Here is a 24,886-nt window from a genome sequence, read left to right on the forward strand (position 1 = left end):
CATATTTCTCATGTCAATCAAATCATCATCTTGATCGTTTTCCAAGCAATCCCTAAAGTTGAACCTCTTCATAGTCTTCCTAGTCAAACCTTCTTAAAGTTAAACCTTTTGAGTTAAACCTTTGTAATGTCCAAGTCTTAACAAACCAATTTCCAATAGAAAAAGGGTGTGACTTTCTATGCCTCGAGAAATCTAGTGTGAATTTACCCTTCACATAATGTAAATGTTACAATTTTTGGCTTCTTGGGAATTATGTTGTAGAGTCTTGTGCTTTCGAGTAGTCTATTAAATGCGATTGATACACCCATGCATTGGGAAGAATATACAATGGTGGATGATAGCTTTCTTTGCCTCGGGAAACCTATTGTAAGTACGTACCACGCCTTGAGCAACTCACAAAAGTGATCTTACGCACCTCGGGAATTTTGTACCTTAGGACATTTGATGTAAAATTTTATGCCTTGAAAATAATGCAACAGTTGACACTTTGTCTTGCCTTGAAAGAATTTGCAGATGAATGATATAAGATTACAAACCTTTTCGCATCGTGAAGCTTGTAAGGTTGATAAATAGTAATCGTCGCGCCTTAGGAAATTTACAAGTTTTTTGTAAGTGTAGAGAATATTTCAAGCATCATAACCCCAAGCTTGAACCCCACTGTGATCATACACTTAAGTATGGTGGCGTCCAAAGGGAAAGAAAAGAGAGCAAAAGAGTCGCCAACAAGTTTTAGGAACTTGTAAACCGTTCACGAGGTGAAGGTTACACCCCTTAACGATCCATGAGATCGTCAAATCCATAAGGTCTTGAACCAAATAGGGTTCGAGGATGAGGTTACGAATCCAATCTACAAAAGAGAGGACCCGCCCTATAAAATAGGCCTCTACTTTATTCTACTCGTATTCATGTGCGCTTTTTGACTAACATGCAAACAATAGGTTAACCCTAAACCTGTTTATCTATATATGTTGGTTGAATATTAATGCACAAATAAAACTATTATAAGTGATCACTTGAATTAAAATCATATTAGCCTAAACCAAATTATTAATTATCTTATTAGGCGTGATTTCAAGTACAAATTCCCTTTAAACATGCGTAAAAGGCGTGCTCAAGCAATAGCAATAAAATAAATCAAGCAACATAATAATAAGCATCATAATAATCATAATAACATAATTAAGCTTAAATATAATAGCAAGATCCTAGGCATGATACTAACAAGATTAATAACAAATCCTAGCATGTCACTAAGCGTTAAAGATCAAAGCTTTAAACCTAACATGATACTAACATGCTATTAGAAAGAATAAGAGACACCCTAAACATGATTCTAGAAAGTAATAAGACCATCCTAACATGATACTAGGAACTAAACAAACCTAAACATGCTTTCTACATTGAAATAAAAAGGGAGTAAACTAATTACTTACTTTGAGGCCTCGTACCTCTTTCTAATAACAAAATACACGCGTTAGTAAACTTCAATGAAAATAATAAAATTAAAGAATTAAATTAAATTATTAAGAAAGAGTTATAAAGTTTAGACTGGATTTCGGACCAAACCCTAAGAAATTATCAACCTTTCACGTCTAGGGCGAAGGCAACTTCGAACTTGGCTAGGTGTTTCTAGATCTTGTGAATGCGGAATTGTATTTGGTAAAAGCTAGTTTAGAAATCAAGAGGGAAAGAATAAGCTATATTGCTTAGAGAAAGAATAGAGAGAATTGATGATTGTTGATTGTAGATAAATAAAAACGGAGGTCTAGGACCCAATTTATAGGAAAAATAATCCGGAAATAGGTAGAATTTGAAAAGGAATAAAACTCCGCGCTGTCGCCAGGCGACAAGCTTTTCGTTTTGCGACAAAGACAGTTTTTTGCGGATTTTGTTTCTATCATATCTTTTGATCCAGAAGTCCAAATAAGGCATATAATATGTCGTTCGAAAGATCTTGAAGTCTACTTTCTTATGCAATTAGAATCAGATTAAAATACTTTTAGATAAAAAGATAAGGTCGAAATAGTGGAAGAGTGTCAGTTTTGGATAGAGTTTTGTATTTCTTTCATATCTTTTTCGTTATAGCTCGGAATTAATAATATAATATTTCATTGGAAAGATAATTTCAAGATCTATCCAACCATATAAAATTTGGATAAAAAATATGAGGCACGGAAATAATATCTGACTGTCTTTGAACATCTTTAAATCCGAATAGAATTAGGACTCTAAAAAAAAGGAAAGTTTTAACCAAATTCAAACTTTATGATCTTATCTTTTCAAAAAAGGATAATTAAGATCTTTTAGAATCTTATAGAAGGTTCTAATCAATCCTAATTAGTTTAGAAATCGGATTAAATCTTTGGACCCTCCACATGATCATTGGGTCGTAGGTAAAATCCGGTTTGGGCCCAGTTTAGTATTTTGGCCATAACTTCCTCATTATTCATTGGAATTGGGCTTATAATATATCATTGGAAATGTCTTTTCAAGCCCCATCTAAATACACTATTATTGGACCCTTGTCATGGACCAAACTAAACTAGATTGACTATTTTTAATAAAATAAGGTTGTTTTAAAAAACAGAGAGAAGAGCATTTTAATAAAAACTAACCGCGACACTTTACTTTTCACACTTTCACTTCATTCGATTATGGTTCGACGCGAAAGGTATTCATAACTGGGTTTGGTTTTGGGGAGACACAAATGGGTGTCTACAGAAGCCCCCACTTTGACTGAGTTTGGAGAAATGCATGTTTGGAAAATAAAAGTCAAAGTAGTGATAGGGACGGAGAATGATTCAGAACGTTATGCGATCCCAAATCATTCTTGCAATGCCGATACCTGCAAACTAGCGTTAGTTAAACAGATAAAGAGATTTAAGAAACGCGTATCTTGCACCGTCGAGCACACGTCTCTGAAGTAACCGTTTTTGTTGCTGCATTTTGTTTTGACGACCTTCCACAAGCTAGAGAACGTCGTCTTGCTGTTGTTTATGTTCACTCGTCTCTAAGCAATGTAGCATTTTTTCTAGGAATGTTCACTCGTCTCTAAACAATGGAGCCTTTTTTTGAGGAATGTTCACTCGTCTCTGAACAAAGAGCTTGATAATGAGATGTCCACGTGTCTCTGAACAATGTCCACGCGTCTCTGAACAAAGGAGCTTGATAATATGTCCACGCGTCTCTGAACAAAAGAGCTTGATAGGATGCCCACGCGTCTCTGAGCAAAAGAGCTTTGAATGGATCCTTGAATGTTTGTTGAGATCGTTCGATTGGCTACGAACAGGAGCTTTGTTGAATGGTTATATCCTGTAAAAATCAAAAGAATTGCCAGAAGACTTTGCTGGTGTTTTTCTTAGGGTTGACCTAAGGCTTGATGTGTTTCCTAGGGTTGGCCTAAGGCTTGATTGACTTGAGGTTGACTCAATGTGAAAACTTGACTTGAGGTTGACCCAAGGTGAATTGACACGTGTGACTCATGACTCGTGTGACTTAATGTGTTTTGACACATGTGTTAGACTCAACTCGATGTGATATGACACGGCATGACTTAATATACATGCCTCGTGTGTGATGTGCGACTCGAAAATGCTAAAAAACAAAAATTTTCTGTCATTTTTGTGGAGGGTACCGACTTTCTCCCGAAAACGAAAGACGCGAAAAAAGAATCGAAGTGTTTAATGGTGCATGTTGAATGAGCTTAATGCGTTAACGCTGTCTCTCGTAGTACAAGGATTGTAACATCTTAGACTATCTTAATTGTTGAATCAATAATGAAAGTATTTGGGTAACTTAGGCGCGGAGGCTAAGTAATTCATACTTTGTGACGCAATGATGATTATGACAATGAGTGATTTTGATATGACAAAGTATGCTTCAACGTTGTGTTAAGATTTCATGACAAAGGGTTCCTGAAGGAAGGACTATTTGGTCATGTATCTATGCAGTGTGTGAAAGTGACACTAAGTTAGGCCGCAATAGCTAACGGTGTGGAAAAGTATTATTTGATAAGAGTCAAATAATGGTGACTCTTAGGCTAGGTAGGCTAATGATGTAGGGATCAAGCCCCCAAGTCTAGCTCTAAGTAAATAGGGATGAGCATCGGAGATCTCTTGATATGATCATGGTGTAAGTGTGAATGTGAAAAGGAATGCATTTTATTACGGACGCACCTCAAGGTGAGGTTGTCTACGTATCCGTTAGGAATCAGGTCGAATGTAGCTCTATTCGAACCTCGCGCAAGTGTGTGTATACCTCAAAAAGGTCTTTTTAAGGGTTGTAACGTGGTTAGGCTAAAGGTTAGAGAAGAAGGGGATAATAGCTCAAGACCCTAGATAAGCCCCCAAGGTGTGGAACATTGCTTTTGAATCTCTTGTATTTTTATGCTTGAGGCTTTAAACTATTTTTTTTTAGCTCTCTCTTTTGCTTATTTTTTTGCTTTTTCTATTTGAATCTCATTTTTACTAAGTGTGGGCAATCTCAATCATGCGGTCTATCACTCACTTGGCATTCATGTTTCTCAGGCACGGTACCGAGCACTCGATAAGAGAAGCAATCTGAGACATGTTCTTATCAAAGATATTTTCATGTCAAAGACATTGGAACACTTGCCCTTTTGCACACTTTTATTATTTTTTTGCTTATTTTTGCTATTTTTTGAATTTTTTGGTAAAATCACTCAAGCTTTGTATTTAGAACTTGCATAAGTTGCACACCATCCCATCCGGAGGTTAAGTAGATGTGTGTTGAAGAAAGAAAAGTCTATCATTAGACGAGGCTCAAAGTGGTTTATCAAGAAGGGATTATATATTTGAAAGGGTAAAGATGATATGATAGGCTACAAAGGGTGCCTCAAATCATTGGTATACCTTGTGCTTAATTCGACATGGGTTTTTTTTTAAACAATGCAACGCAATGATCATATGCAAGAAAATAAAATGCTCATTTTATTAAAAGGAAAAAGTTAATTAAAGTCCTACAAAACAAATCTAAAGGAAAGTGACACGTGCCTATGCTAGACTTATTGGGGAAAGGAGGAAAAAAAAAAGAAATAGAAAAAGAGGTCACGAAATCTTGTCGTTGAAGCTCGCCTCTTGTCTTGTGCCTTATCATCACTCGGACTTCTTTCTGACTGGAGGTATAGGAAGCTTGCTATTGTCAATCAGATATTGGACAATAGTTCTTAGTAGTATGACCCCTACCTTGGTGATACTTGCAATGTGCGTTGGGATTCCAGCTAGTCGTCCTTCTTTTGACAGGTGGATCCCCATACGGTCCAGTGGGAGTTATAAGACCTTTTTCATGTAAACGGTCAAATGCGATGTCATAACTTATACCAATAGGTGTGAAGTTTCTCATTTGCCCTCGTTTGTTCATGGCAAGGATCTCATCCAAGTAAAATGTGCTAACGTTGTTTGAGTGGGTAGTTTTGGAAGAAGAAGGATTGTTGTTCTTCTTTCCTTTCCAGCCACCGTTATTATTGTTACTATTCTTGGCCTTCCTGTTGCTAAGAGGAATATGAAGGTGATTTGAATCAATGAGGTTTTCCATGGTCCATTTTGCCCGTGGCTTAGGAGCATTGAATTCTTCATTGAACCCTTGGTGAGAATTTTGTTCGATAACCATTATCCGACTTGCTAGTCCTTCTACCACATTCAAGAGCATGGCAATGACATCTTGCAGTTTTCCAACGTCTTCTTTTAGACTTGAAAAATTTTCCCCGGTGTTATCTAAGAAAACCCCTTCATCTTCCTTAATCATGGCCACTTCATCAATAGAGGTTATAAAAGCTATATCGATCATGGGCTCACCTATAGGTGTGATAAGGAGTGAAGGATCGAAGGATGTTTGATCTTCTGTGATGGCTAGAATCTCGGAAGTTTTATTGTCATCGATCAGGTCTTGAATAGCTTCTTTGAGTTTCCAACACTCCTCGGTGTCGTGACCCTTTCCTTGATGATATTTGCAGTGTTTACTAGGATCCCACTTAGGTGGCCTGGCTTCTAGAACTGGGTCTTTGATAGGTCCTATGGGCATGACTAGTCCTTTGTGGTGTAACTTTTCAAAAGCTGTTTCATAACTCATACCAAGTGGAGTGAACACTCTTTTTGACCTTTGGATTCGATACTTAGAGGTATTTGTAGCATGTACTTCTTTAATGGGAGAGGAAGAAGAAGGATGGTCGTTCTTCTTTCCTCTCGCACTATTATCTTACAAAAGGTCATCTTCAATGTCAATGCCTATATTATACACAGCCTGAAAAGTATTCAAGTTGTGTTGGTATTTTAAGTGCTTTGCATATTTTTCTTGAAGGTTCTTGATGAACATCCGTATGGACTCTTTTTCGGTAGGAACCTTAATCATATTAGCTGAAGTTTCCCTCCATTTGTTGAAGAAAGAAGTGAACCCTTCGTTTTCTTTTTGTTTTAACATCTCAAGTTGTCTGTGGTCTGTTTCATCTTGAATGTTGCACTTATATCTATCTATGAAAGCGTTTGCTATTGAGTCCCAAGAAGAGATTTTCTCTTTTCCAAGAGAAAAGAACCACTGTTGACAAACGGTTTCTAAAGACAGTGAGAACAAAGAATGAAAACTCTTCCTATTAATCCTCTTAATGTTCATTATAGTTTCAAAGGCCCTTAAGTGAAAGTAAGGATTGTCAGTTGGTTTAAACTTAGGGACGTCATTGACATTGAACTTATGCGAAAGAGATTTCTTGTCCACCGAGACCCCTTGTGAACTAATGTCCTGGAATCTATAATCATTAGAGAGTTTGCCTAAGCTTTCTTGTATGAGCTCCATTTGTTGTTGTCTCACGGGGTCATTGACTTTAAGGGCTAAAGCCTTCAACCCTTCGGTCATAGCCAATTCCTTCCTAAGTTTATTGACTTCATCTTGAGTTGCCATTATTTTCTTAGCTTTTCTTTTCCGACTGACTGGTTTATCAAAAAGTTGCACTTGAATAAAGGTGATGTCCTTGATTAATCGCCCCTCTCTCCTTGACCAAGTAATGTGGAAAGGGAAATTAGGGATAAGTTCTATATTAATTATTTTGACTCAATCTCTTTTCAACATGCAATAGATAGGAAGAAAACATGAAAGGAATTAGGAATGGGATGGACCCTCAACTCAAATGACGAAAAAACGACTCATGCATGAACCTAAGATGTGGCCATGGTGACATATACAATGTGTGTGCTAAGACTAGTGAGTTTAAGTGACATGTTAAGACTTGTGTCATGACCATGTGGCTAGACTATGTGACTAGACTCAAGCAAAGACTAAGTTAAGACTTCACGTATGTGCACTAAACTGAACAGGCTGTAGTATTTTAGTCATAACTTTTGAACTGTGACTCTGATTTGGACGAAACCAACGCCTAATGAAAGATACAACTCGGGGCTACAGATCCATAGATTATACGACTCGTGGTTCTTCCTAGAACTCCGGCTATGACCAAAACAAGTTGACGCATGTGCAGTATACGGGAATAAAAATCCGGGTTGACTAAAAGGAATTATGACTCGATTTAAGGCATATTTATTAGTTCATTCAAGTTAATTAATTAATTAATTAAAAAAGTCCTTTATTCATTGGTTAGTTTATTTAAGACTTATTTACAAACACAAGTCAAACCAAACGGTTAGTTTAGTCACATATAAGCTATGCACAAGCAAATAATGCACAAGTAGTCAAGTAGTCACAACATGATGCAATGAGTTTGCAACCTAACCATGGCTCTAGTTCTCTAAAGTTCAAGGATATGGGTTAGTCAAAGAGGGTCCATGGTTATGAGTCCGGATGCATCGCGCAGAAGCCTTACCTTTGAAAGGGTTGGCGCGTATGGATGGGACCCCGCAAGTTTTCTTACGCTATTTCCTACATGCCTCAGCAGGTATCTACGGTCTTAGAATTTTCCAGATTTCACAGTATTATTTCGATTCTAGTTGTGAAAGATATTTCTCAAATTTCCTACGTGCAAAAATCCTATGTCTTTGACTCATTTCGGATGGTATATCCAATGAGGACCTTTTTTATGCATATGACAATAATGCTAATCAAAATTACGCACATGAAAACTTAGAACTTTTCGAGTCTCATTCGCTCATTCTAAATCATTGCCAAAATAAATTTCAGGAATTAAAATAGAAATCTTCTCCAGCGGAGTCGCCAAAACACTGTAAGGAATATTTCAAGCACCATAACCCCAAGCTTGAACCCCACTGTGATCATACACTTAAGTATGGTGGCGTCCAAAGGGAAAGAAAAGAGAGCAAAAGAGTCGCCAACAAGTTTTAGGAACATGTAAACCGTTCACGAGGTGAAGGCTACACCCCTTAACGATCCATGAGATCGTCAAATCCATAAGGTCTTGAACCAAATAGGGTTCGAGGATGAGGGTACGAATCCAATCTACGAAAGAGAGGACCCGCCCTATAAAATAGGCCTATACTTTATTCTACTCGTATTCATGTGCGCTTTTTGACTAACATGCAAACAATAGGTTAACCCTAAACCTGTTTATCTATATATGTTGGTTGAATATTAATGCACAAATAAAAATATTATTGGTGATCACTTGAATTAAAATCATATTAGCCTAAACCAAATTATTAATTATCTTATTAGGCGTAATTTCAAGTACAAATTCCCTTTAAACATGCGTAAAAAGCGTGCTCAAGCAATAACAATAAAATAAATCAAGCAACATAATAATAAACATCATAATAATCATAATCCATAACCCTTATAAAAGCCAAATTGGGGTGGGGAATTTTTACTTTTAGCATTTTCCTTATGAACAGTGCTAGGTCGGATTTGCCCCTGCCATAATTGTTTTTTGTTCTTGCTGAATGTTTCCCTTCCCTTTTTGCCCTCTTCATTTTTTTTTGTTTTGCTTTTTTTTCACTTTTTCTGATTGCTCAGAACTCTTTAATCTCTCTCCTCTTATATTTTACGCTTTTCATTCTCCTCATTATTTAGTTGTTTCAAGGTTTACTCAAAGTATATGATCGCCCATTCACGGCCAGTGGAGATGAATTACTATGCAATCAGAGGCAGATTGTTCATTGGAGAGGGTAAACTTTCAAATCTAAGCTGTTAAATTCAATCATCAATTATAAATCACAATCTAGGGTTCACTGTTAATTTATTTGTCATTAAATGGACATTTTAGGGTTGATTCAATTGTCATTGTTCAGGTGGCGGCTGTTATCGAAAGCTTCGTTTTTGGTGTTGATGCTGGTGTTAAGCTTGTGCTCGATGTCGGCGCTTTCTATCTCCTCTTAGGTATTTTTTTTTTAAAAATTTTTTTGGAGGTTGATTAATGAAAATATGTCAAACAAATTGTTCAAATGAAGTTGTCTCTTTGTGGATTAGGGCTTTCAAACAATTTATGTGTCGTTGAAATTAAAATTGTATCTCTGATTAGGCCTTTTAGTTAATTATCGCTTTTAAATTTGTTGTTTCTTAGTCTTTATTTTTCTTCAGTTTTTCTGCATTTTCGACTTCAAATTAAGGGTCTTATTTAGTTTGATCCTGTGAAATTAAATTATGATTTAAGGGTCGATGTTTGGTAATTCAGCCTACCAATGACCTGAAGATAAAGACATTGCATTTAATTGGTTGTTAGGTTTAGTTGTCAATTTTGCAAATTTAGGGATATCAGTTTGCTGCTACTGCTGTTTTTGTTATAATTTAAGCTTGTAAAAGGTATACGAACACAGTTGGGATTGTTTTAAGTGATTGGTAATCTGGAGGTGAGTTTTAATATTATTTTAAAAATTTGTTTCAGTTGTATAGTTTCTCATTATCTCAAAATGTCAGAAGTATGAGTCTAATTCAACCTTTTCTCACAATGGTAATTTTAGGGCAAGCAATAGTAAGGTGTTTGGAAGGGTGCTATAATGGAATTTCAAGAAGGTTACAGGTTTAACCCTTGATCTCTATTCTCTTTCAGGAAGATGGCTGTAAACTCATAATTAAGTGGAGGTTGAAAGTAAGGTGTCGTTATACATAGTTTTCTTTATGTAGATCTTGATTATTTGTTTGTTGATTATTTCTATCACTACAAAAAAAATTACTTACAGAAGCAAGAAAAACATGTTTCAAATGATAGTGATGTGGCCTCTAATTACTTTTAGAGACAACAAAGTAAGTGCCCTTAATAAGTCTGTCGCTAATTAATGGAATGCCCCTAAAGCCTCTTTTAGAGGCAATACAATATATTGCTTTTAAAAACCCATATATTTAGAGGCAACCATATAATCTTGCCTCTAAATATAATTAGAGGCATTATAAAAGCTTGCTACAAAATACCATATATATTCAAGGGCAACCATATAATTTTTGCCTCAATATATGATTTGGGGCATCATTAAAATTTGCTTCCAAATAACATATGCATTTAGGGGCAGTCATATCATTTTGTCACAAAATATAATTAGAAGCAATTTGTATATTAATGCTAATGATATTTGATGCAAATAAAAATTGACGAGAATTTTTTTTGGAGGCACAATAGTACAATACATAATATATGCCTCTAATACATACATTGGTTTTAAATCAGATATACACAATTTATTCATAGAGTATCCAATTTTATGATTAACAATGTTGATTTCATTAAATTAAACTAAATTTTTTTTATTTATAATAGAATAGTCATTACATTATTGATCTAAAAAATGTAATTAAGTTATTACTAAATAACTTAGCTAGCTTCAATACAATTACATGACTTGTTATAAACATTTGATAAAGTGAAATAACAAAGAGTTTTCATTAAAACTCTAAGCTTAGCTTGAAAAAAAGACATTATTTTCTTCAATTTCTTCCAATACGATCTCTAGCCATCTTCATTGTATAATCTCCTGCCATTGTATAAGTATGGAATTAATAATTTGTAACTTTGAAAAGTAAATAAAAATAACTAACTTATAAAAATTAGACAATACTTTTTATTTGAAGTCACATTGTGAGTTTCTTGCTCGAACTCAACTTCCTCATTTTCCTCGGGTACATAATCACCATCTTTCTCAAGGGAAACATTGTACTTCTGCTTACTTTTCTTAACTTTCGAACTACTTACTAAGCTTGTCAAACAGGCAGTAATGCGCTTTATGCCCAATGTCTTCATTCTAATCTTGTTAGTTTCAATTGTCTTGAGACTTTGTTGTTCATACTCATTTTGGCTTATGTAATCATACTTTGAATGTGCTTTTCCACCCGATCTAGACATATCAGCACTAAAAAAACAAATCATATATAAGTGTAAAATAAATATTAGAAATCAAAGCTTTAAAAAACTAACGATATAGGTTGCTCAAAATCAAAGTTGTGTACAATTAAATGTTCAAACAAAAATGCAAATACTCTTAAAAATAAGCAAATAGAATCTTAAGAAAAAAAAAACCCAAACAAACAAAAAAAACTACTTACAGTATATATGTGACAATTACATAATAATATTACACCACACTATAACAATGTAAAGAAATCCATAACTACAATTAATAGACCAAACAATTAAAACATTTTAAATATAGATAATTCATAAGTGATAAAATTAAGTGCTTAACTGGTTAGTGAATGATTCAAGAATACATTGGTCATTTTTTTACCAAAAACCAAAGGCACTTAAAATAGATTAATGATAATCAGATAATAAATAAAGAACTAAGTTCAGTACTTCAGTGTGCAACCAAAGCCATTATCCTTAAACAATATTATAATAAACCATATCATGTATTTTTTTGACCTTGCTAAATCATTATTAGCCTTCACAAATTGCTAAATCCTTATATGTTGGGGCTGGGAGCATTAACTTAATGGCGTATCACGTATGATCATATCCTTGATCAAACATAATCCTTTTAAATACATGCTCTCTTATGTTTATTACTACTATTTGATATGCATAATCAACATCTGTTTCACTCTTTTCCCACACAACACATTGTTATATGCTGTTCATTCTTCTATATCTCTTCTTTATTTTTCTGACACAAATCATTAATCAACACATATTTTCACCAAATTCAACCCTTATTATACATTTTAATATTTTTAAATAGCGTTATACATTTATCAAAACTTCCCTTATAGTATAATAGTAGATAATAAACATTGCATCAAATTGATAGATTTTATAGCATTCATTTTCAATTCGACAATCAAAGTAGTTCAATCTAAAAATTTTGAATAATAACCCTAAATTAATTCAATCTTAAAATTAAGAATACTTTAAATTCAAAATAATTAAAAATAACCAAAACAATTTACTTCTATTGATTATTGAAAATTTTAATTACCTTGGATAGTGATATGTACTCTGACCAATCAAGTTCGATCGGCCACAAACTCCAAACGCTATTTTAATTCGTCTCCCTTCGCTCGTCCAGAGTTCAGTAAGATTGTTTTTTGAAATTGCTTAGGGTAAAATTACGGGAGGAAAATTTGATAAAGAAAGATAGACAAGGGATAAATCACCACATACGGAGTATTTCACAAAATCGGGGAGGGAATAATTGATGAAATCAAAGTAATTCCCTCTCAATTTTTTGGGGCTAGTTTAGTTTCGCAAATTTCCCGATTTTGAAACGAAATTCTGCCAAAATTATCATGAAGATAATCATGATAAGTGATTTTTTCTATTTTTTTTAATTGTTGAAATTGAAGATATATTTGGAGGATTTGGTGGGTTGTTTTGTTCTTTTTGGAGAAATAATGGCGGAAGATACGAGAAATTCCTTTGCATTTTTTTCTTTTTTTTTTAATTATATATGGTAAGGCTTGTTTTTTTTTTTGGTGAAAATATATGTAAAGGCTTGTTTAGTTGTTTGTAATAAGGTTATAAAGCAATGCTCTTGCCGTAAAAAAAAATAAAAATAAAGCTATGCTCTTGTTTGTTACTGTATTTTATTTGGAATTTTATTTATTTTAATCCAAGAATATGTTTTTAAGTGATTCAGTCAGTTGAGCTGAACTGAACTGAATATTTTATGAGAGAAGGAAATTGGGAGCTGAACTGAACGGATTGGAGCTGAACTGAACTTAACTTATTAGAGCTGAACCTGAACTTCACTAAACTGAAATTAAGTAAATGTGAACCGGCCCTTAGCGCGTTTCGCAGGGGTTACTTATTCAGGGTTACTTATAGGGTTCAGTAGGTCAAGGGTTATCTATAACAGAGTTGCTAAGACGGTTACCACGTTTTCTATGTGAGAGTTTTCCTTGACCGACCGAGTAACCCTTAAATAAGTAACCCTTAACCGAGTAAAACTTATAATACAGACAAAGTAACCCTTATTATATTGATCGAGTAACCCCTTATTATATACACTTATTAAGTGACCATTGTCACACTAATGGAGTAACCACTTATTTTACTTATTAAATAACTCTTACCACAATGACAAACTAAGTCCTACCTTACTATTAATTAAGTAACCCTTATAACCATAACAAATTACCCCTTATTACACTAACCGAGTAATTCAGGGTGGATGGTCATATAGTATGACAAGTTACATACAAAAGTTAGGGTTTGTTCAGTTCACCTTATTTTCACTTATTTCAGGTGTAATAAGTTCAGATAAGTTCTGTTCAGGTTTAAGGTTTACCTCAAGTACAAATTACAATTAAAATTAGTTTTAATAAGCTAGGTCTAATAAGTTAAGATAAGTTAAGATCAGTGAGGTGAATAGAATACACCCTTATTATTTATAAAATAAGTTGCTATCAACTTAAATAGTATAATGTAAAGTGAAAATAGCCAATGTGTATAATTTGTGAACAAAATATGAAATATAGGTATTAGATTATAACATTAGGAAAACTAATGTAAACTTTACCCTACCTAAATATACCATGACTTAGGGCATGTTCACATTTACTGAACTGAACTGAACTTATCTGAACCGATTAGAGATGAACTGAATTGAACTGATTGGAGCTGAACTGAACTGAGCTGAACTAAATATTTTATGAGAGAAGGAAATTAGCAGCTGAACTGTACTGATTGGAGCTGAACTCAACTGAACTGAACTGATTGGAGTTAAACTGAACTGAAATTAAGTAAATTTGAACAGGCCCTTATAATTACTTGAAATAAGTAGAATGGGCTAACTCTAAATTTTTTTTTTCGTATTGATTTTACATATTATCTTCATTTGTAATAATTTTAAATGTTGATATTTTATTATTTAATTTTTTTTTTCAATAAAGTACTTACGACTAGAGTTTATGTTGTAAAATCGTAACATAATATACTTTTCTATTTCATTGTAATTGGAACAATTTGAATGACATTTGTGCTAAGAAGTATTTGTATCATTAGTTACTTCATTCGCATTTTTTTTTATTTTCAACCAACTCCATTATTATCATAATATAATAATTTATACTATTCATCCTATTACTCCGTGCTCAAGAAAAAAAATAGAGCAAGTAATAAAATACGGAGGGAGTAGATATATGAAAGACTAATACAAAAGGATTTTACATAACATATGTCTCATATGTACTAATCAAAATTCTAGTGAATTTAAGTATGTAATTATGTAAACAGTGTAATATATGACAGTCTCAATGTACTACTCAAGGTTTTTTTATTTTTTTTATTTTTTTTTGGGAAATACTAACCCAAAGTCCCAAAGATACACATAATAAAAGTTTTTTTTATTTATAATTGTACTCGTATGATTGTAGTGTAAAATATTCATAGAAATCAATATTTTTACACTCCTAAAAAATACAAAGGAAAAAAGAAAAAAACAAAGTTCTTTCAATTCTTTAATTAGGCGCTAATTCCACTTTCAATTGCCGCCAAAACACTAAAAATATTTAGGGTTAATCTCTTTAATAAACCTTGGGATTGATATTGCATAATCCCATGATTCACAATTGTCATTGCTCAACCCAATTTGCAAATTTCTTTGATACACCAAGAAATATTCTAATCAATTTTCTTAAAATTTTGATGAAATTGGAAATGCTTTGGTTGTCATTAGTTCTAACACAACAAAGAATAAGAAATGTAATCTGCAAAACATGCACATGTAATATATACGGAGTAGATGATTTACTTATTACTTTTATGATTTTTTTTTTTACTTTATTTTATTTTGCAATTTTCTGTTTCATAAGCTAATTCTAGATAACCATGTTGAACAAAATTAATTGTGTAGTTATTTTATTCAATTTGGCTTGATTTTCCTCTATACTTGATTTAATTTCGTTCCATTCTTAGAAAAAATTCACATACTCCATACCTTTTTCAATATGATGTAAGTACTTGTACCACTCTTCATAGTATTTTATTATATATATATATATATATATATATATATAATAAAATATATATATAATAAAATATATATATATATATATATATATATATATATATAATAAAATATATATATATATATATTTTAATTTGGGGCTTAGAGATGGTAAATAATGATGTTTTGTATATTCCAATTGCTTTTGCTTTTTGATCCATTTGTTTCGGTTCATTCTAAGAGATATTGGAATAGAACTTAGGAGTTGTGTTATTTTAAATTTGTGTAGTTTTATTTCATGATTGGGTTTTTTATTTTTTGTTTTGATGATTTATGAAATGATACATGAATTGAAAATAGATTTTTTTTTTTTTGTTAGTAAGTTTTGTCGGTTAGTTTGTGCAATGGAGTATATGTATTGATTTGGTTAATTTTGTTGCAGATATGATATCAAATTGAATAATACCATTTCTTTCAGAAGATAAACATGTACCTTTGTTAAATTTCAATATTGTTAAATTAAAATTTTTAGCAATAACTTATAATCTACTAATGCTTAAGGGTAATGTAAATTTCGCCAGTACTAAAAATAATTTTTAGAGGCAACTATGATTTCACAAATTCTAAAGAGGATGTTTAGAGGCAACCTTAATTCCACTAATGCTAAAAATAATATTTAGAAGTTACGCAAAATTCATTCACGCTAAAAAAAGGCATTTAGAGGCAATAATATTTTCATAATGCTGAAAATGAACATTTAGAGGCAATCATAATTTCAACAACGCTAAATAGGAATTTTAGAGGCAACTTAAAACTTGATAACGCTAAAGCTAACTTTTAGAGGCAATACTAATTTCATTAATGCTAAAAAGAACATTTAGGGGCATCCTCTAATCCACTAATGCTAAAAATGACTTTTAGGGGCAACCATAGTTTAACTGATACTAAATATATCTTTAGAGGCTACCAAAAATTATTTGCCTCAAAGTTTTGCCTCTATATATAATTTTTCTTGTAGTGTATGTTGCATTTTGATTAGTATAATAATATATAAATTTTATATTGAAATTTGTAATAATGTGTTTTATATTGAAATTTCTATGTGTTTTATATTAAAAATGTGGAAGATTGGTTTACTGTTTTCCTGTTTTGGGTGGTCTTGCAGCTTTGGTGAAATGTCTTTGTAAGTGGTGCTCTTTCTCTTTGACTTTAAAGAAATCATTTTGCTTGGATTGTTAGATGTATAGTTTTCATTTATTGTGTTTAGTTAGTATAAAGTCTGCCATTGTCTAAAATTTGATTGTAATAGATTGAATACTGTCACTAATGCAGTATTGTTGTTCTATTTCTTCGTCTTTAGAGATTTCATTCTCATTATGCTTGAATTGCTAGATATATAATTTTCATTAGGGTGTAATTGTATAGTAATGGGCCTGTGATGTAATTATCAGGAAAAAAAAGTGTTTCTAAGGTTAGTGTTAGTTTCAGTTTAGCGGTAGTCATAACAACTTCCTTTCGATTCAAAAACTATGTTTAGCTCATAATGGTTGTTGTATATGTGTAGGCTGTCAAAATGTGAATGAGATTATTGGCCCTGCTTTGTTTGGCAAGGTATGCATAATGACGAGAATCTATTGGTGTTCAGTCTTCACTTTTTTCTATTGAACTCAGAAAATTTCGGATGAAATTTTGGATTGATTGTCTTGCAAAACATGATTATATATTCTACTGCATTTCGTTTGAGATTCTTTTATGTTGATATTAAGTTCAATCAGTTAGTCCTTTGTTCATAATGGGGATTGGGATTAATTTTTGTGGTGTAAGCATGTTAATTGTGATGGGTTTAGCCAATAAAGTTGGGATTTTTGTTATATATATGATTTTCTTTGTGTATGATGTTCGGTAGTTGTGGTTCAACTCAATATTGGGAGTAAAATTATAATATTTGGGATTTGCTAATTGAAGTGGGTGAAATTAGATGTGCTATACTATTCTATTGGTTTTGTATACTTATGTTACATGCATGGAGCTTATAAAGAAATTTTCCCCGAGGCTGTATGTGGGAATTAGAGTTGGATAGGGTTTTGAATTTCTGGATTTTTTATTAATCAAATTTTAGTTCAGAAGATATGAATTTCAGATTTGCCAAGAACAATAATTCATGGTTTTTACTCATGAGGCTTTGATGCTACAGGTTGTAAAGTTTGGTTCTTTATGAATTTTGTGAATCGTGAAGTAGTTTAGAAATATTTTCTAACCATGTAGATGATTGGGATGTTGTAGGTTAGTAATTTTTATGGATTGAGTTCTTTATGAATTAAAAAGTAATTATTATTGTTCTTGATGTTGGATGAAAATAGTGAATTGAATTGTACTATAATGAACACATAGAGGGGCTGGGAGCTCACGCAGTTTTTTTTACTTTGTTAAATATGATGGTTTGAAAGTGAGAATACGAGGATCAAATCGTTCATGGGATTATATTTGAGTAATAATATTATTTTTTGGTCAAATTATGTCTTGTAGTAGCTTGTAAAATTAATGGCATTTATTTCCTTTAGTTAAGGTGTTGACTTCATTGTTCTTTAATTTTGCAGAAAAACAGCTGTTGGTGAATCTCAACCATTTCCCGTTTGTTTCCCCCTAATTTTTCTTCTCACTTTGGCTTCCATTTTCTGTTGCCATTGTTGCCAACACCTCAATCGTCTACTGCCACAACCTCTCAGGTTTCATCTTCCCCTTACGGCTTGCTGAGGTAATTTGGTTCATTTTTCATCCCCTTTTCTTTCCCAATTCTAGAATAATGATGCTGAATGAATAGTGGGTTCTATGAATTGGTTTTGGGGTGTCTTTATTGTAGGAGAGGGTTTGATCCTCAATGATGGGGTCTGATGCTCAATGATGAGAATCATTAGATAATAGTTGCCTAAAATACAATTGTTCTTGAGTGATTTTGATATTGTCTCTCAGAAATTTGTCTTGAATTGTTGTGCCTTGCTTCTTACTTGTGATGTAGTTTCCTGGGTTATGCTTTCCCAATCAAGAAATGATGGCAACTGCATGTGACATGCCTATTTATGTTTTAAAATTTGACACCTTTCTAGAATGATATAGCAGGGGAAAGGTACCAGTATAGAGGAACATTTTCAGGTTAATGCTATGGGGTCCAGCTAGGACATTATTGTCTCAGGATAGTGCTTTTTGGTCAAATAGATTTTGCAAACAGTTAGCTTAAGGAAGATCCATAACCCTTATAAAAGCCAAATTGGGTTGAGGAATTTTTACTTTGAGCAATTCTCTTATGAACAGTGCTCGGACGGTTATGCCCCTGCCATAATATTTTTTTGTTCTTGCTGAATGCTTTCCTTCCCTTTTTGCCCTCTTCAATTTCTTCTTGGTTTTTTCTTTGCTTTGTGCTTACAAAAGTTACAATGGATACGTCCTTTTAGGGAAAATGGATTCTCTTCCACTCATTTCAACTCTCTCTCCTAATCTCCTCCTCTCACTCTCTGATCTCCTGATATCCTTCATTGAGCTGAGCATTCTCTCTCTCCCATTAAAGCGTGCTCCAAGTATTCCATTGAAGGGTGATCTGAGAATTCTCTCCTCCATTGAAGAAAGCTAGCTAAGGTAAGATGTTTTTCTTGAACGACATGACAAATCAACAATTAAGTTTAATTATTTATCTAGGTTTTCTTCACGTTTAATCCCCATAACCCTTATAAAAGCCAAATTGGGTTGAGGAATTTTTACTTTGAGCAATTCTCTTATGAACAGTGCTCGGACGGTTATGCCCCTGCCATAATATTTTTTTGTTCTTGCTGAATGCTTTCCTTCCCTTTTTGCCCTCTTCAATTTCTTCTTGGTTTTTTCTTTGCTTTGTGCTTACAAAAGTTACAATGCATACATCCTTTTAGGGAAAATGGATTCTTTTCCACTCATTTCAACTCTCTCTCCTAATCTCCTCCTCTCACTCTCTGATCTCCTAATATCCTTCATTGAGCTGAGCATTCTCTCTCTCCCATTAAAGCGTGCTCTAAGTATTCCATTGAAGGGTGATATGAGAATTCTCTCCTCCATTGAAGAAAGCTAGCTAAGGTAAGATGTTTTTCTTGAACGACATGACAAATCAACATTTAAGTTTAATTATTTATCTAGGTTTTCTTCACGTTTAATCACATTCATGGTTTGCTTTATGTCCTCTTCTCTTCATTTTTCTTAATTAGGAGAAGTTGATTGTTCTAATCTATTCCTAAATTATTTGAAAAATCTAACAATAATCTAGGTAATCTATGAATCAGGGAGTCTTTTGATCGTAAATTTTTGATTTGTAGTTTGATTTCCTTCTCCATCGTTGCCGGAAATGAGCCATCCGACGCTGCACCCAGTGGAAGCGCCGCCGCTATGCTTAACTCTCAGAAGAATGGGGAGAAATACAGCTTGGATCTTTTCGTGTTATGTCTACCACCAGTGATTTTCCCTCCGTCACTGCTTTTCGGTAATAAAAAAAAAACTGATTATTCTTGTTGTTCAATTGATGGTTAATTACCCAACATTTGATTGCTTTTTGTTGATTGTGAAATGGGGTAGATGTGAATTTTTGTGGGTAATTGGAAACTTTGAGGTTTTTGTGGTTTAATTTAAGTTTGTAATTGAATTTTTCTTGGTATCCCTCTTTAATTTGAAGCGATGTAGAATTCTACCACCACCACAACCTACGCCGCCTCAATTAGCGATAGTTGCAGAACACTGAACACACCACCACATCCATGGATTACGGCTAGCCTATCTCAAACGGATCGAGGAACTTCAACACCTTAAACTCCTGACCATGTTCTCAAGGTTTGCAAACTCTAATCCACTATCAATGATTTAATTGTTTTCTTGCTGTGGTTGAATTGTTAGCAATTGTTTGGTTTGATTCGTGATTACAACTTTCCAATTATCAAGGTAATTTTCTCTAAATCTCTACTATTGCATGTTTGAAATGGTTTATTTTTTTTTGGCGGGCTGCTAATAGTTCTTTCTTCTTTGCATAATTTGTGTGTTGATCTATGTCTCTTTGATCTGTTTGATTTTGTTTTTGAGTTGTAAATTCAGTTTTAGGAATCGGATAATCTCAGAGAAGCTTTCAAGTACTCTGCTCAAATGCTTACGTGTGTGTGCTTCTCCAATCGGTAAGTTATTTATCATGTATAGAAATTAATCACTTCTTTTATTTTTGTCGAGCTTGTGTAAGTTATTAAGTTTTACTTTGAAGATTCTGGGAAGTGCTTGAATATGTAAAATGATTGGGCTTATGTCCTACAGTCCTACTCCACCCTGTGCCAAGTGATTTTGGGAGGTAACCTCACTATATGATATTTTGTTTTAGTTGAATTGATGTGCTCTAATTGTTTTATTTATTTATTTATTTATTTTATATTTAGAATTTATCTTTATGTAATACTGATTATCATAGGTAATTTCAATGAACTTTTAGGTCCCTGGAAGAAGAAATGCCTTGCCAATTTTGGTATTGTTACACATTGTATGGCTCCTGCCAGGTATTTTGCTGCCTTTTTAAAATTGTTGTTATTGATTTTATGATTTACAATGTTGTTTTTGTTGAATTGCTTGTTGATTAATTGTTATTGAATTTGTTGGTTGTAGCTTTCTTTCATTTTTAGAATGAGTTTTTTGTTAATTTCAATTTTTACTGTTAATTTAGGTTGTATAATGTAGGACGAATAATTAAATTGAATGAAATTGAGTTTCTTTTTCTTGTAATTAGTGTGTATGATGGATTTTTGTTGTAAAAACAATTGTGGGAACCATATCCGATCCATTTGCATTCATGACTCTTTGTGGACATTGTAGAACACAAAGAAAGGGCATTTATAGTATTTTTTTTGTAGACCATTTTGCCAAAATTGGTATCTAATTTATCTTCTTCTATAATGCATGTCTTTGTTGTTATCTGCTTCAAATCTATTTTTCGGTGTTTTTTCCTTCGTATAATTTATTTGGTCTTATGAGGCAATGCAGATTTTTTGGTTTTGAATTTGATTTTATGTGGAAGATCTAGGTTTAAATATTAGCATTAAACACTGTGAGTTATATTCTTTGGTGTCATTGATTTCAGGTTATTAATCTGACAGACAAGTTGCTTTGTCTGAAGTAGAAATTCATGGAGGAGGATCAATCTGAATGACTGAACCACCCAACAAACATATGCAGCATCAAAAACAATCTAAGATAGCCAATTATTGAATCTGGTTTGAGAGTGAGGATTACCTAGCATCAATCTTTCGCTGCACATAGGAAGATTTGACATCTGTCAAGATGTTAGCCATTCTTCCCTTGGCAAGCTCTGTCGAGGCATGAATTTTCTATCTTGGTAAATATACTTAAGCTGAATGAATCCTCTTTTTGCTTCTGCTAAAACATTTACTTCATTGATCTCTTGATTTTAATGAGATGTTTGTTGTTTATAAATTAGCTGCATTGGAACCTTAGGTGCATTGTTCTGAAAATACATTCTGAATGTTTGTTTTATCTCTGGTGGTCAATTGATATTATAGAGTTCTCATCTAAGTGACTATTAAGACTTAAGAATATGAGGATGGCGACTTCAGGTGGAGTTAGGATAAGAATATGAGGATGACGACCTCTTTATGCCTGAGACTAAAGAAAAATAAAATAAAACTGAGCCTCAATAATTAGATGTTCAATTATGGAAATGACAACATAATTTTTTTTTTTTTTTTTTTTTTTTTTTCTGAAAATGGCATCTGAGTTGCATAACTGGTATAACCTCGGCGAAAGAATATGAACTTTTGGATTGAGGAAACCTTTAAACAGGTGGCTCTCCAAGTTTAATTCTCTCCTTGAGTGTACAGTTCTATGCTATGCAATCCCTTGCGATTTGATTCAGATCAAAGTTCCTTGTATGAGCCCAAATTTACTAACTAACATGAAAGTGGTGAGGCAGTGGGTTTTAAGGGCAGAGAGCCTTTGGGAGTTCTGGGAGCTGTTGAGATTTGGGTTTGATTTTGGAAGGAGTTTGAATTGTTGAAAACCTTCTACAATTTATCATCAGTGTGATTAACATGATGCCCTCATGTTTGATACTTAGCCTTTGATTCTAAAAGTCTTTGCTTATGGATCATCATACGCTGATGTGTGTGTGTTTTCTTTTTAAAATTAATCTCTTCAGTTATGGATCATCATACGCTGATGTATGTGTTTTCTTTTTAAAATTAATCTCTTCAGTTATGGATCATCATACGCTGATGTGTGTCTTTGCTTATGGATCATCATTCTCTTATGGATCATCATACTTAGCAGTTTTTGACTCTTTTATCTTTTTTTTTTAATGGTGTTAAAAGATCTCCACGACCTCATGTTAATGGTGTTAAAAGATCTCCACGACCTCATGTTATTATATGGGTTTGAATTGTGATCATTGGAGTTCAAGGGAACTCCAAATTTTATCCTTTTAATCTATGTGCTTGCTTCCCAATCTAATATTTTATTGTGTTTTTATTGCTTAAGGAGGTAAGAGAGATGCTGGGATGAAGTCTGATCCTGCAAGGTGGAAGCTGAGGAAGAATTCTATGAAGACATACCATGTCATTTAACGGATTGGACTGACTGTATTTGTTTTATTTTATGTATCATAATCTGTAATCTTTTGCAAAATTTCAATTGTTTTTAGGGAATAAGTGTCAACAACTTATCCATTGCTTATGTAGGAGGCTCAATTTTACTGGTTTTAAGCTTTAAACTATTATGATTGAGCTAGCAGTTCAACTGAAGTTTGTTTATTAGAAGCAGTGCAGATTGCTAAACTTTGAGCATTATTTTAGCACATATATTAACTTCCTTTGTTTTAATGGCTCTCAAAATTATGTCAAAAGAATTTTTTTACTGGGGTTCCACCTATTTTGATACATGTATGGAATAACTTTGTAATTAAATTACTTAAGAATTATTGGGACAGACTAATTTTCGTTAGTGCAATGTTGAGGTTTTGGCACAATTTATAAGGTGTTTGCAATTAGTTTAGTTTTTAAAGTTTTAAACAATCATTATTGGATGCTTTAAAGTGTAATCTGATTTTAATTTTCCAAAGTTTAATTATATTTAAAGTGTAAGTGAAACAGGGATAACCTATTAGCCAAAAGCTATTAAAGTGATGGTTAAGGATAACCTATTAATAGAGATGGCAATAAATCGGATTTGGATCGGGTGGAGCTTCACCCGCATCCATCCATTATCCTAATTGCTCCATCCACATCCATCCATCATCCGCTTCACCCATCACCCATATCCGTCCGTCCATCATCCGCGGATGAAACGGGTGGAGCGGATGACAAATGGATGAGTACTAAAATGTAAAAAAAACTCAGATAAACTTTAATTTTCGGTTATTTATATAATAATTTTTTTTAATTTATTAATAAAAAAGAAACAATAACAACATATTGTTTGAAAAATTAATTTGCAACAAAAAAAAGACAAGTAATTTTCTTGCACATTCTATATTTTATTAGTAAAATTCTTTGATTAAAAATTTAATATATGTTAAACGGATGGGTGGATGGTTAGCGGGTGAAAAAAAAATCATCCACATCCGATCCGATCCATTATCCGCTTCATCCGTCACCCGCTTCTCATCCATTTAATTCGGGTTTTCGTCCATTTATTTTAAGCGGGTGGAGCGGGTTAGCGGATATCCACTTAATATTGCCATCTCTACCTATTAACCATCAATTTATTAGCTTTGTTCATTCACTTATGTGTCTCGAGCTACTCGGTTAGTGGATACTCGAGTTACTCAATCAGGGGTTATTTAAGGAGTTAAGTCAGGGGTTACTTGAGGGGGGGGGGAGGTTACTTGGTTAGTGGTTACTCGAGGGGTTTAGTCATGGATTACTCGAATGGTTACACGGTGAGAGGTTACTTAAGGGGTTACTCGATAAGGAGTAACCAATCAAGTAACCCTTGACCAAGTAACTTGAGTAACCCCAGCAACTTGAGTAACCCATGACCGACAAACTCGAGTAACCTCGGCAACTCGAGTAATCCCATACCAAGAAACTCAAGTAACCCTTGTTGTACGATACAACAGGCTTCATACAAAAATTTGTGATTTTATAATATAAAGTATAGGTAATGGGATATATTTTTTTGTTCATAGGAGAGAGAAATAACAAAAAAGAAGTGTAAATAGGGTTGGTAAGAGAGAAATAATAAAATAGTCGTGGACTCTTACCAAAGAAAGTAATGTTGCAATTATTATAAAACGGACTGTGGCGGGTTATTTTGTTAGGGGTTACCCAAGTTATTCAGAAAGGGGTTACTCGAGTTATTCGATCAGGGGTTATTTGAGGGGTTAGGACAATGGTTACTTGAGGGGTTCACTCGAGGGTTACTTGAGGGGTTACTCGATCAGGGTTACTTGAGGTGTTTAGATAGGGGTTACTCGAGGGGTTCGTTTGGTCAAGGGTTACCTATGAGGTTACTCGAGTTAATCAGTCAAAGGTTACTAGAGGGGTTACTCGGTCATGGGTTACTCGAGCTACTCGGTCAAGGGTTACTCGAGAGGTTAGTCG

At 33.5% G+C, this 24,886-nt stretch overlaps 2 long non-coding RNA genes across 11 annotated transcripts; one reads left to right on the forward strand and one right to left on the reverse strand.

The window, feature by feature from the left end:
- Nucleotides 1-8,763: 8,763 nt before the first annotated feature.
- LOC110702747 lies at nucleotides 8,764-23,243 on the forward strand. 10 transcript variants are annotated; one of them, XR_002507568.1, is made up of 12 exons: nucleotides 8,764-9,080; nucleotides 9,204-9,291; nucleotides 9,873-9,931; nucleotides 16,453-16,898; nucleotides 17,885-18,042; nucleotides 18,850-18,917; nucleotides 19,622-19,785; nucleotides 19,975-20,464; nucleotides 20,548-20,631; nucleotides 20,770-20,833; nucleotides 21,412-21,666; nucleotides 22,824-23,243. It is a non-coding gene; the product is annotated as an uncharacterized LOC110702747 (long non-coding RNA). The 10 variants fall into 10 exon arrangements; XR_002507569.1 differs by lacking the exon at nucleotides 18,850-18,917 and adding an exon at nucleotides 19,318-19,385; XR_002507570.1 differs by lacking the exon at nucleotides 18,850-18,917 and having other exon boundaries at nucleotides 19,975-20,129; nucleotides 20,388-20,464.
- LOC110702749 lies at nucleotides 10,630-12,657 on the reverse strand. Its single transcript, XR_002507574.1, has 3 exons — nucleotides 12,318-12,657; nucleotides 10,962-11,252; nucleotides 10,630-10,877 (listed from the first exon to the last, which is right to left on the reverse strand). It is a non-coding gene; the product is annotated as an uncharacterized LOC110702749 (long non-coding RNA).
- Nucleotides 23,244-24,886: the final 1,643 nt, after the last annotated feature.

This window comes from Chenopodium quinoa, unplaced genomic scaffold (assembly GCF_001683475.1).
Source record: "Chenopodium quinoa cultivar QQ74 unplaced genomic scaffold, ASM168347v1, whole genome shotgun sequence".
NCBI classification, from domain to species: domain Eukaryota; kingdom Viridiplantae; phylum Streptophyta; class Magnoliopsida; order Caryophyllales; family Amaranthaceae; genus Chenopodium; species Chenopodium quinoa.